Raw genomic sequence first — 13352 nt, forward strand, 5'->3', positions numbered from 1 at the left:
TGATAGTGTGTAAAGTAAAAACTCAAGCACTTATATAAATGAAAACTAGATTGTTTTATTATAAGAATAAATATGAATTCTCAAAAAGCAATTTTAATTGTACAATTATGCATCATAGACCATAAAATTGTAATCCAAATAATGTGTGTTTCAGATATATCGGTGTGAGTTTTGAGTTTTTAGTTTGCACTGTTCTTTATGATTCCAATCATTTATTTTATTGATTGTTGTGTTGTCCTATAATTTAGTGTCTGTGTGTGCATATGTGCGTGTGCGCTTGCGTGTGCGTTTGTGTGTGCATGTGTGTGCATGAGCGCTTGTGTGTACGTGTACGTGTGGGTGTATATATTCTTATTTTATTATTATGATAATGATTTTTGTATATCTAGCAAGTGCTGTTTGAGAAACAGAAACAAAAAATATAAATACCCTTATAAATACAAAACCTCAACAAGGAATTCTTCTGGAGGCTAAAGAGACAGTAAAGTCAAAATTAAACTTTCATTGTTTAGATATAGCATATGAAAAGAAAAAAAAATATTATTCTTTTAACAAATTTCTTCTTTCTTCTCTTTGTGTCCGTTGTTAAAAATTAAACCAAGGTAGGCTTAAAGGAGCTTAGGATCATATTTTTATATTTAGCACTCTGTAACAATGGTGTTTGTAACAATGTGTAACATTGAGTTCTAAAGACACACGCATGCTCCTTAGCTTCTATCAGCCTACCTAGATTTGCTCTTCAATATGGATACCAACAGAAAAAAGTAAATTTCATATAAGTTAGTTAGAACATTTAAAAACAAACTGCATGACCTATCTGACTGATGAGCCATTCATCTGGACTTGTCTGCCCCATTAATATACACGGACCCAGAAAGGTATTGTGTTGGGTGGGCGTCTAGAAGAAAAATGAACTGTACAGCTATAGGCTTTAGTTCAGCTAAGCATGGAATTAACATTCTTATTCACAATGTGTTCTATCATTTTGGAATTACAACAGCCCCCCATTCCTTACTGCAGCTGTGCCAATGTATAGAGCTGACCAATGAAAATGTGCAATACAGCATAACATTATGAACTTTCTTATTTCTTTCTTATTGCTGTAATCATTGATGAATAAATCATGTGATTGTAAGACTGCAAACAGTGTTGTAATGTTCTTTGGTTTATGTTACGAGTTTGAGTTCTTTTGATGAAACTTTATGACCTGCTAGGTTTATCCACGCTTTCTGAGCCTCAACTGTTTCCTACATTATTTGTCTTTAGGACCCAAATTAATGACCTTTTGCTTCCTTACAAGGGAAGAGCTATTGCTTGTGTATTCTTTCTATTTGTGTGAGGAATCGTTTGCACTTATTGGCAAATTTATGTTATTTATGTCAATTACTTAAGATCTTCTATTATTAATGATATTGTTTACTTGCTGGAAGCTCAAATCTCTTACAGACAACTTTGTCTAATGATAAAGAAATTTAATTTTCCCGTGGCAGAGGACTTGTTTATGCACTAATATTGTTATCCAATACTATTTAGCCTAGTACAGTACTCTGGGGTTGTTACTGAATATGTCCTCCTGTTAAATATACTCCATTCACCACTCCATTACTTATCTATTAATAACCTTATTATTTTGTTTCCATTTTCCAGTATTACAAGTGGAGCGCTGATTTATCATGCACCCGTAAACTGGCAAATTTGGTTAAGTGTGGTGTAGTTGGTTTTTTTAAAAAAAAAATAACAGCAAGAAGCAGTTATGAGGGTTTAAATTGAGCGGTTGTGGGATGTTAGAAAAAAAATGGTAAAGTGCCTTTACATTGCGCTCTATGGGGCCTCTGTTATTCCTAGAAATATATATGTATATGCTTATATACATATATATATATATATATATATATATATATACACTGTGTGCAGAATTATTAGGCAAATGAGTATTTTGACCACATCATCCTCTTTATGCATGTTGTCTTACTCCAAGCTGTATAGGCTCGAAAGCCTACTACCAATTAAGCATATTAGGTGATGTGCATCTCTGTAATGAGAAGGGGTGTGGTCTAATGACATCAACACCCTATATCAGGTGTGCATAATTATTAGGCAACTTCCTTTCCTTTGGCAAAATGGGTCAAAAGAAGGACTTGACAGGCTCAGAAAAATCAAAAATAGTGAGATATCTTGCAGAGGAATGCAGCACTCTAAAGATTGCAAAGCTTCTGAAGCATGATCATCGAACAATCAAGCGTTTCATTCAAAATAGTCAACAGGGTCGCAAGAAGCGTGTGGAAAAACCAAGGCGCAAAATAACTACCCATGAACTGAGAAAAGTCAAGCGTGCAGCTGCTAAGATGCCACTTGCCACCAGTTTGGCCATATTTCAGAGCTGCAACATCACTGGAGTGCCCAAAAGCACAAGGTGTGCAATACTCAGAGACATGGCCAAGGTAAAAAAGGCTGAAAGACGACCACCACTGAACAAGACACACAAGCTGAAACGTCAAGACTGGGCCAAGAAATATCTCAAGACTGATTTTTCTAAGGTTTTATGGACTGATGAAATGAGAGTGAGTCTTGATGGGCCAGATGGATGGGCCCGTGGCTGGATTGGTAAAGGGCAGAGAGCTCCAGTCCGACTCAGACGCCAGCAAGGTGGAGGTGGAGTACTGGTTTGGGCTGGTATCATCAAAGATGAGCTTGTGGGGCCTTTTCGGGTTGAGGATGGAGTCAAGATCAACTCCCAGTCCTACTGCCAGTTTCTGGAAGACACCTTCTTCAAGCAGTGGTACAGGAAGAAGTCTGCATCCTTCAAGAAAAACATGATTTTCATGAAGGACAATGCTCCATCACACGCGTCCAAGTACTCCACAGCATGGCTGGCAAGAAAGGGTATAAAAGAAGAAAATCTAATGACATGGCCTCCTTGTTCACCTGATCTGAACCCCATTGAGAACCTGTGGTCCATCATCAAATGTGAGATTTACAAGGAGGGAAAACAGTACACCTCTCTGAACAGTGTCTGGGAGGCTGTGGTTGCTGCTGCACGCAATGTTGATGGTGAACAGATCAAAACACTGACAGAATCCATGGATGGCAGGCTTTTGAGTGTCCTTGCAAAGAAAGGTGGCTATATTGGTCACTGATTTGTTTTTGTTTTGTTTTTGAATGTCAGAAATGTATATTTGTGAATGTTGAGATGTTATATTGGTTTTACTGGTAAAAATAATTGAAATGGGTATATATTTGTTTTTTATTAAGTTGCCTAATAATTATGCACAGTAATAGTCACCTGCACACACAGATATCCCCCTAAAATAGCTATAACTAAAAACAAACTAAAAACTACTTCCAAAACTATTCAGCTTTGATATTAATGACTTTTTTGGGTTCATTGAGAACATGGTTGTTGTTCAATAATAAAATGAATCCTCAAAAATACAACTTGCCTAATAATTCTGCACTCCCTGTATATATATATATATATATATATATATATATAAATGTGTGTGTTAATATGTCTATATACACATAAAAAACACATACAGTAAATGTAAATATATATGGCATCAAATAAGCACCTGAAAGACGTGGATAAACTGCATAGTAAGCAAACAGTTGAAGACTGAACAGTAGAAGACTGTAGGAAGTGTGGTAGAAATCAGGATACACACACATACTACCTAGACCTCATAGGAACCAGGCAAAGGATGTGACTGGTCCCCCCCATTTCAGAATAGGTGCAATATGAGCTACCTCTTTGTGACTGTTAGTCATCCTTCCTGCTTGGTTAGTCCATGCCAGAGAATATGCCCTTGTGCAGCCACTTTTGTACAAAAGTACTTTAGAACCATATTGAAAGCATGTCACCATCTTTGTAAGAGCAAACCCATACACTGAGCCTCATAGCATCTTAAAGGGACATGAAACCCCACATTTTTCTTTTCAGATAGAGCATATCATTTTTTAAACATCTGCTTGAATAAAGTAGTCAGACATTAAAGATTATGCATTAAAGGGATAGTAAACACTAAACCCCACATTTTTCTTTTCAGATAGAGCATATCATTTTTTAAACATCTGCTTGAATAAAGTAGTCAGACCTTAAAGATTATGCATTAAAGGCAGGGACAAAACTACAGGGGGTGCAGAGGTCGCAGGTGCGACTGGGCCCCTGAGGGTGGGGGCTCAGCTTAAAAAAAAAAATGTATATATATTTTTTTTTAAATAAAAAACGTTAACCTACCACTGCCTGCACTGATATCATGTAAGTGTGACATGACTACAGGGGTTAGTGTTTCTGTTTTACCCATTGGTGTTTATGTGTGTGTGTATGTATGTGACTGTGTGTGTATTTATGCATGTATGTGTGTGTGTGTGTGTGTGTGTGTGTATGTTTGTGGAACCAGCAAATTACAGACCTTGTTACTACAGCATGGGGGGGGGCAGGGGGTAAACAGTGTCACTATACAGTACCACTATATACAGTACAGGGGGGCTGGACCATGTCACAGACTACTGTGGTCACTTTATAAAGTACTGGGCGGGTAGGATCAGGCCAGCCATCTCACCAGCAGATTACAGACTGTGTCACTAACTTACTATATACAGTACTGGGGGGTTAAATAGTGTCACTATATATATACAGTAATAGGGGGGTCAGACCATCTCACAGACTGTGGGCACAGGGTACCTCCTTTTGCAGACATGTAATCTGATTCACATTTTTTTCTGTGTTAAATGTAATAAAATAAAAAAAAAATATGTATTAAATTCACCTTTTTTGGAGGGGGTGGGGTGGTGGGGGGGCCCCTTCTTATATTATTGCACCTGGGCTATGTGGTTTCTAGTTACGCCTCTGATTAAAGGGATAGTCAACACTAAAATTGTTATTGTTTAAAAAGATAGATAATGCCTTTACTACCCATTTCCCACCTTTGCACAACCAACAATGTTATATTAATATACTTTATAACATCTAAACCTCTAAATTTCTGCCTGTTTCTAAGCCACTATAAACAGCCTCTTATCACATGATTTTTTATTTGTTTTTCACAACAGGATACTGCTAGTTCATGTGGGCCATATAGATAACATTGGGTTCATGCCCATAGGTTCTGCACAACACAGCTAAAATGCAAGTCAATAGATAATAAACATAGTCATGTGATCAGGGGGCTGTCAAAAGAGGCTTAGATACGGTAATCACAGAGGTTAAAAGTATATTACTATAACCATGTTGCTGTGCAAAACTGGGGAATGGGTAATAAAGGGATTGTCTATCTTTTTAAACAATAAAACAATTTGAGTTGACTGTCTCTTTAAAGGCATATTCACATTTTTGTTAATGCAAATAAAGGGATAGAATGGTAAAGGGAAATTAGCCTGGGTGCATTTCAATTTTAAATATTTTTTTTTTCTTTGCAGTTTACTTCCATTAGCAACAATGCTTCTAGTAAAACGCATTAGTGTTTTTCAGCGGCATATGCACCTATGCTGTGAGGGTCCGTACACCAGTATTAAAGCTCAGAGAGTTAGAGGTGGTGTGTATTGTTCCTGTGTCATTTAGACTACTCCGGACTCTCTGAGGTGTTGTTTGAATACTGGTACACAAGTGCAAACAGCATATGTGCATATGCCGCACAAAACAGTCATAACTTTTACAACTAGCATTTTTAAAAAATGGAAGTTTATTGCAAAAATGCTTCTGTTTAAAATTCAAATGCATTTAAAATCTGACTACTTTATTTAAGCAGATGTGCTTACATGATTGTAATTATTTTTTTTCTTTCATTTTAACTTCATTAACCAGAAATTCTAAACATTTTTACTTAGTTAATGCTTGCTTCCCTGTTTTCACAGGTGCTCAACTTGATTAGGGTGAAGTATATTTGTATCTTGTGGACCTCAATCTGTTTCTGAAGCCTTTATGGCTTTAGCCTAAGAACATTTCAAATTATATTTCTAAGCTTTCTTATATTTAATCTTTGAAAACTACCTATACTTTATGTTGACCTTGAATGCTTATTAAACATTCTTTGCACCTGTGATGTTCCCATAATCCCCTGGGAACATATGCTGCAGTTTCTATGCATATGATTTTGTTGCTTGAAAATTGTTTGCTTTGTTTTATGTCTTAAAAGGCTGTCTTGCCATATGTTGTGTTTAACTTATTTATTGAAAATATATTGTGAAAGGGAGTTAAATAGTTAATAGTGGTGTGGAATCAAAAAATAAAAATGTATATCTTATAAAATGTATTAGAAATTTTAAAAGGACATTGTACTTTGTTTTTTAACTAAAGGAGAATATTTTAAGACTGTATTATATAGTCTTTGTTTTTTTAATTAAAGGGACAGTCTAGTCCAAAATAAACTTTCATGATTCAGATAGCGTATGTAATTTTAAACAATTTTCCAATTTACTTTTATCCCCAATTTTGCTTTGTTCTCTTGGTATTCTTAGTTGAAAGCTTAACCTAGGAGGTTCATATGCTAATTTCTTAGACCTTGAAGGCCGCCTCTTAAGAATGCATTTTAACAGGTTTTTCACCACTAGAGGGTGTTAGTTCATGAATTTCATATAGATAACACTGTGCTCATGCATGTGAAGTTACCTGGGTGCTATCACTGATTGGCTAAACTGCAAGTCTGTCAAAAGAACTGAAAAAAGGGGCAGTTTGCAGGGGCTCAGATACAAGATAATCACAGAGGTAAAAAATATATAAATATAACTGTGTTGGTTATGCAAAACTGGGGAATGGGTAAAAAAGGGATTATCTATCTTTTAAAACAATAACAATTCTGGTGTAGACTGTCCCTTTAATTTCTGTGCTGAATCAACTTTTATGCCAGGTTTTAGGGATGCCTCTCCTTGCATATAAATGCAGCTGTGGGTAGGGTTGCCACCTCAGCCATGTTTTCCTGGACACATGAATTATACATGCTGCAGGGTGTGCAGAGAGGAACATGAATTGTGCTGTTCAGTGTCCTATTTGTGTGCTGTCCAGTGTTGAAATTCATGTTCCTACCTGCACACCCTGAGCATGTATAACTCATAAGTACCCAGGAAAACATGGCTGAGGTGTCAACCCTAGCTGCAGGAGTTGACCTCATGAGCTAGGGAACAACTAATACCTTGGTATCATGCATTCCCTGTTAGTTTTCATTTAAACAACATTTACTTTATTTTCAAGTACAAAAGGTTAGCATAATGAAGGACTACATTTTCATATACACACTGTACTGTAGTTAGTAAGAAAACCTTTACGGTGCTATTTTTTTTTTTAACAAGGGATCACACCTATGAAAACCTTTACAAACGTTTTGTAGAAGAGATTTTAAATACATTTTCCAAAAACAGCTTTATAAAGTGGTAAAGTGTAAGGGTTTATAAAAGAAATCAGAAGTAAGTAGAATAACAACACACAAGGTTGAATTTAATATTTTATGCATAAATGATACTTTAAAGCACTCTGTTTGGCTTAGCAGTCAGGCTCAAGCACTATCAATGCAGCTTCGACATCCCTCTACACAATGGTCAGCATACAGAAAGAGGCATAAGAAGATGAATTAAAGCAATGTTAGTGAAAAACTTACAGACAATCTGATGCAAAACATGCATGTTACTTTTGCATTATCGCTTCCACATCTGCTATGTTCTGCTTGGGAGCATCAGTTTTTGATCAGGACTTCACCTATGTATTTAACTCCCACAAAAAGTTAAACACATAGGGGTCAATAACAGTCTTTGAAATTGTGTTTATTGGCTGATTTACAACTCTCAATATGACTATTTTCATTGGAGTACTTACTATACAAATGATAACACCATTTCCTTATTTGAAAAGGATTGTAGCAGATGTATGGGGATATAAGAAAATTCACCCATAGGATGAATCAGTTTTGGTGATTACAATCCACCCAACTGCAAATTATCAATTAAATATTGACTACAAAATGGACACCTTGTCACAATCTGGTGTTTAACCGTTCAGGAGATGGATCACAGGCAGTGGTAGGGAGATGGAGAGACCTGCCCTTGATTTGGGAATCAGGATCCTAGATAGTTGAAATTCTGTGATTCATAATTGCAGAGAGCTACCACAGGGTTCAGGAACAGGAAATAACACATCCATTCCAAACATCAACATATTTAGGGGCCGATTTATCAATATCTGGCGGACACGATACGCTGTAACGTATCATGTCCGCCATATATCGCTGAATGCCGACAGCATACACTGTCAGCATTTAACATTGCACAAGCAGTTCTGGTTAACTGCTTGTGCAATGCCACCCCCTTAAGATTTGCGGCCAATCGGCTGCTAGCAGGGGGTGTCAATCAACCCGATCGTATAGGATCAGGCAGATTGATATCCACAGCCTCAGAGGCGGTGGATGAGTTAAGTAGCAGCAATCTTAAGAGGCATTGGGGCCGATACAGACCTTGTTAAATTGGCCCCTTAGACTCCATAGAAAACAAGAAGTATTGAGTATCAGACACAGCAATAGATCCTGGTAACTGAGATATGCTGCAGGATAAACAATATTGCTGTAGTAGAAGACTGCAAATCATATTAATAGTTAACTGATCACTGAGATATGTTGCAGGATACAGAGTATATGATATAGCTGTGGCATAAGACTGGATAATCAAAGTAATACTTGACTGGTAACTGAGATATGCTGCATAATTTGGAGTATACAAAATAGCTGTGTCCAGGATAAATACAGCAAGAAGCAAGACTATAGCTGGGTAACTGAGGTCAGTAGAACACAGGCAGACAGGATTTAACAGTCTACACCAGAATTTGTATTGTTTTAAAAGATATATAATCTCTTAATTATCAATTCCCTAGTTTTGCATTAAACACTGTTATATTAATATTCTTTTTACCTCTGTGATTACCTTGTATCTAAGCTTCTACAAACTGCCCCCTCATTTCATTTCTTTTGACAGACTTGCATTTTAGCCAATTAGTGCTGACTCCTAGGTAACTCCACGTGCGTGAGCACAGTGTTATCTACATGACACACATGAACTAACACCCTCTAGTGGTGAAAAACTGTCAAAATGCCTTTAGATAAGAGGTGGCCTTCAAGGTCTAAGAAATTAGAATATGAACCTCCTAGGTTAAAGGGACACTGAACCCAATTTTTTTCTTTCATGATTCAGATAGAGTATGACATTTTAAACAACTTTCTAATTTACTCATATTATCCAATTTTCTTCATTCTCTTGGTATCTTTATTTGAAATTCAAGAATGTACGTTTAGATGCCGGCCCATTTTTGGCGAACAACCTGCGTTGTTCTTGCTGATTGGTGGATAAATTCATCCACCAATAAAAAAGTGCTGTCCAGAGTACTGAATATAAAAAAAGCTTACATTCCTTCTTTTTCAAATAAAGATAGCAAGAGAACGAAGATAAATTGATAATAGAAGTAAATTAGAAAGTTGCTTAAAATTGCATGCTCTATCTGAATCACGAAAGAAAAAAATTGGGTTCAGTGTCCCTTTAAGCTTTCAACTAAGAATACAAAGAGAGCAAACCAAAATTGGTGATAAAAGTAAATTAGAAAGTTGTTTAAAATTACATGCCCTGTATAAAATATATACAATGAAAAGGCATACTGGAACAGACATAGAGGTGGTCTTCCACAGACCCTCTCTGCTGACAAACCTGTTCACTGATTGGTTGATGATATGCCTCCATGTTTTTTGATGTTCTAGAACAGTTAATGACAAAAACTATGTAGAAAATTCACATTACACATAAAATGAATTTGCATTTATATGCACAGATTAATGTTTTTCGAGAGATGCTAATTATACAGGGAGTGCAGAATTATTAGGCAAGTTGTATTTTTGAGGATTAATTTTATTATTGAACAACAACCATGTTCTCAATGAACCCAAAAAACTCATTAATATCAAAGCTGAATAGTTTTGTAAGTAGTTTTTAGTTTGTTTTTAGTTATAGCTATTTTAGGGGGATATCTGTGTGTGCAGGTGACTATTACTGTGCATAATTATTAGGCAACTTAATAAAAAACAAATATATAACCATTTCAATTATTTATTTTTACCAGTGAAACCAATATAACATCTCAACATTCACAAATATACATTTCTGACATTCAAAAACAAAACAAAAACAAATCAGTGACCAATATAGCCACCTTTCTTTGCAAGGACACTCAAAAGCCTGCCATCCATGGATTCTGTCAGTGTTTTGATCTGTTCACCATCAACATTGCGTGCAGCAGCAACCACAGCCTCCCAGACACTGTTCAGAGAGGTGTACTGTTTTCCCTCCTTGTAAATCTCACATTTGATGATGGACCACAGGTTCTCAATGGGGTTCAGATCAGGTGAACAAGGAGGCCATGTCATTAGATTTTCTTCTTTTATACCCTTTCTTGCCAGCCACGCTGTGGAGTACTTGGACGCGTGTGATGGAGCATTGTCCTGCATGAAAATCATGTTTTTCTTGAAGGATGCAGACTTCTTCCTGTACCACTGCTTGAAGAAGGTGTCTTCCAGAAACTGGCAGTAGGACTGGGAGTTGAGCTTGACTCCATCCTCAACCAGAAAAGGCCCCACAAGCTCATCTTTGATGATACCAGCCCAAACCAGTACTCCACCTCCACCTTGCTGGCGTCTGAGTCGGACTGGAGCTCTCTGCCCTTTACCAATCCAGCCACGGGCCCATCCATCTGGCCCATCAAGACTCACTCTCATTTCATCAGTCCATAAAACCTTAGAAAAATCAGTCTTGAGATATTTCTTGGCCCAGTCTTGACGTTTCAGCTTGTGTGTCTTGTTCAGTGGTGGTCGTCTTTCAGCCTTTCTTACCTTGGCCATGTCTCTGAGTATTGCACACCTTGTGCTTTTGGGCACTCCAGTGATGTTGCAGCTCTGAAATATGGCCAAACTGGTGCAAGTGGCATCTGGGCAGCTGCACGCTTAACTTTTCTCAGTTCATGGGCAGTTATTTTGCGCCTTGGTTTTTCCACACGCTTCTTGCGACCCTGTTGACTATTTTGAATGAAACGCTTGATTGTTCAATGATCACGCTTCAGAAGCTTTGCAATTTTAAGAGTGCTGCATCCCTCTGCAGGATATCTCACTATTTTTTACTTTTCTGAGCCTGTCAAGTCCTTCTTTTGACCCATTTTGCCAAAGGAAAGGAAGTTGCCTAATAATTATGCACACCTGATATAGGGTGTTGATGTCATTAGACCACACCCCTTCTCATTACAGAGATGCACATCACCTAATATGCTTAATTGGTAGTAGGCTTTCGAGCCTATACAGCTTGGAGTAAGACAACATGCATAAAGAGGATGATGTGGTCAAAATACTCATTTGCCTAATAATTCTGCACTCCCTGTACAAACATAAAGAATTTGAATGCTTTACTTTCAGAATGTATTTTTGTCTCATCAAGATGTTAACCATCCAGCAAATGCAAGTGTGTCAGCTGATCAGTGAGCATGTGTGTAAAACTTAAAGGGATAGTCTAGTCAAAATTAAACTTCCATGATTCAGATAGAGCACGCAATTTTAAGCAACTTTCTAATTTACTCCTTCTATCAATTTTTCTTCGTTCTTTTGCTATCTTTATTTGAAAAAGCAAGAATATAAGCTTAGGAGCCGGCCCATTTTTGGTTGAGCACCTGGGTAGTGCGGGACAGCACTTAGAGTTCTATGGTTAGATTCTGATCTACCATTTGGGCACACCTGATCTATACCATAACATTTGTCAGTGCAAATAACTAACCAGAAAGCTAAATAGCAAAGGTTAAGGACAACCTCACAATATTTCCAAGCGAGGTGAGGGGGACTAGTGAGCAGTTGCCCACCTGTGTTATGTCACCAGAGCCACAGCATGAAAGGCAAGGCCAAGGGTGTGCCATGCACGGGACCATACGTGTTATGTGCTGGGTTGGATGGGGTTTAAATGTGTTGTAGGCAGATCTGAGAAGTTGCTAGAAACCAGGAGAACTACCCTGATAGGGTAGGAATTTCAGGAAAACCTCCCAACACGTGACAATCCAGCAATATATGGGATAGTTGGGATGTATGGTTTAGTGGAAACTGGTGGGGAACTTCACATACTATGTCCTTTACTAACTTTTTTAGTTTTTTTAATAAATCCCTCTTTCCTTTACCCTTTTCCTTGCTTTATGTAGAGCACAGGACATAAAAATAAGAGACTACAACTTTGGAAATCCTGGATATCTGGAACCTAAGGGTTGGTTGTCATGTAGTAATGAATAGAAATGCATACTCCCCCCCCCCCCCCCAATAAATAAATAAATAACACTGATGATAGTTTAAAATATGGACATGTCAATGATTAAAAATCCAGAAAATATAACTCAGTAAGTTAACATTATTATAAGTGACATAGAAAACAGAAAATGTATTCTAAAGTGATTTGGTTTGATTGATTTATGAGATGCAAATTAAACTATTTCATAAATCTTAGCCTAGCTTTAAATCTAGAAAGCATAACCAACGTATTATACATTATACACATAAATAACTGTAATTACTTCATTTGTTTAGCTTGCATAAAAACCTGAAAGATAAGCACGTTAGTGTAAAAAGATTAAATAATTATTCAGGGGAGTTATAAAAAAACTGATTTGTGCTGAGCATTGCAATTGCAGATTAACATATTGTATAAACTTTGAGGAAATTTGTCTTGACAGGATGTGCATTTTCTTATAGGTGTTTTGACAGGTAGAGCTATCAATAGTTATGGCATCTACACGCAGCTCTCAGAGAAAAGCTTTTGTAATAGCTAAAATCATGATATACACTCAATTTATAATATATATGTCCCATTCTGCTCCTCAGTATAAGAGTAAAATGTATACATTTTTATTTCTTTGCCTTCTGCCTCAGGCTCGGATTAAAAAGCACTGCTATTATTGATCACAAAACAATACTTCCTTTGACCAGCAGCATGTCAAGGTCAACCATGCAGTGACCTTCTGTACAAATTTTGTGACTAATCAAATGCTTGAGATGGCGTTTGAAGTGTCTGTCATTGATAGAGTCATGAGAAACTCTATATCTCACAGGAGACTTTGAAACAGATCAGAGCTTTGAAAACCATCTACAGTAACCTGCTTGGGAAAACTGTAAAATGAGACAGTTAATATATTTTTGAGACCTGTCTATGAGGCATGGAATTCAAGAGGGTAAAGTGACAGTAGGGTTGACCAATGAGCATCTAGCATATAAGCATGCCCATTTACACATTATTACTATATATGGCATATGAAGAATATTGACATTCATTAATATGTATCCTAATATGAACCATATTGTACTAAAAATCAA

At 36.9% G+C, this 13352-nt stretch overlaps 1 protein-coding gene across 1 annotated transcript in view; it reads left to right on the forward strand.

The window, feature by feature from the left end:
- Window positions 1-13352, forward strand: part of CPNE4 (copine 4) — a 943422-nt gene that overhangs the window by 844710 nt on the left and 85360 nt on the right. The window lies entirely within an intron of this gene.

The sequence above is a fragment of the Bombina bombina genome, chromosome 5, assembly GCF_027579735.1.
Source record: "Bombina bombina isolate aBomBom1 chromosome 5, aBomBom1.pri, whole genome shotgun sequence".
NCBI classification, from domain to species: domain Eukaryota; kingdom Metazoa; phylum Chordata; class Amphibia; order Anura; family Bombinatoridae; genus Bombina; species Bombina bombina.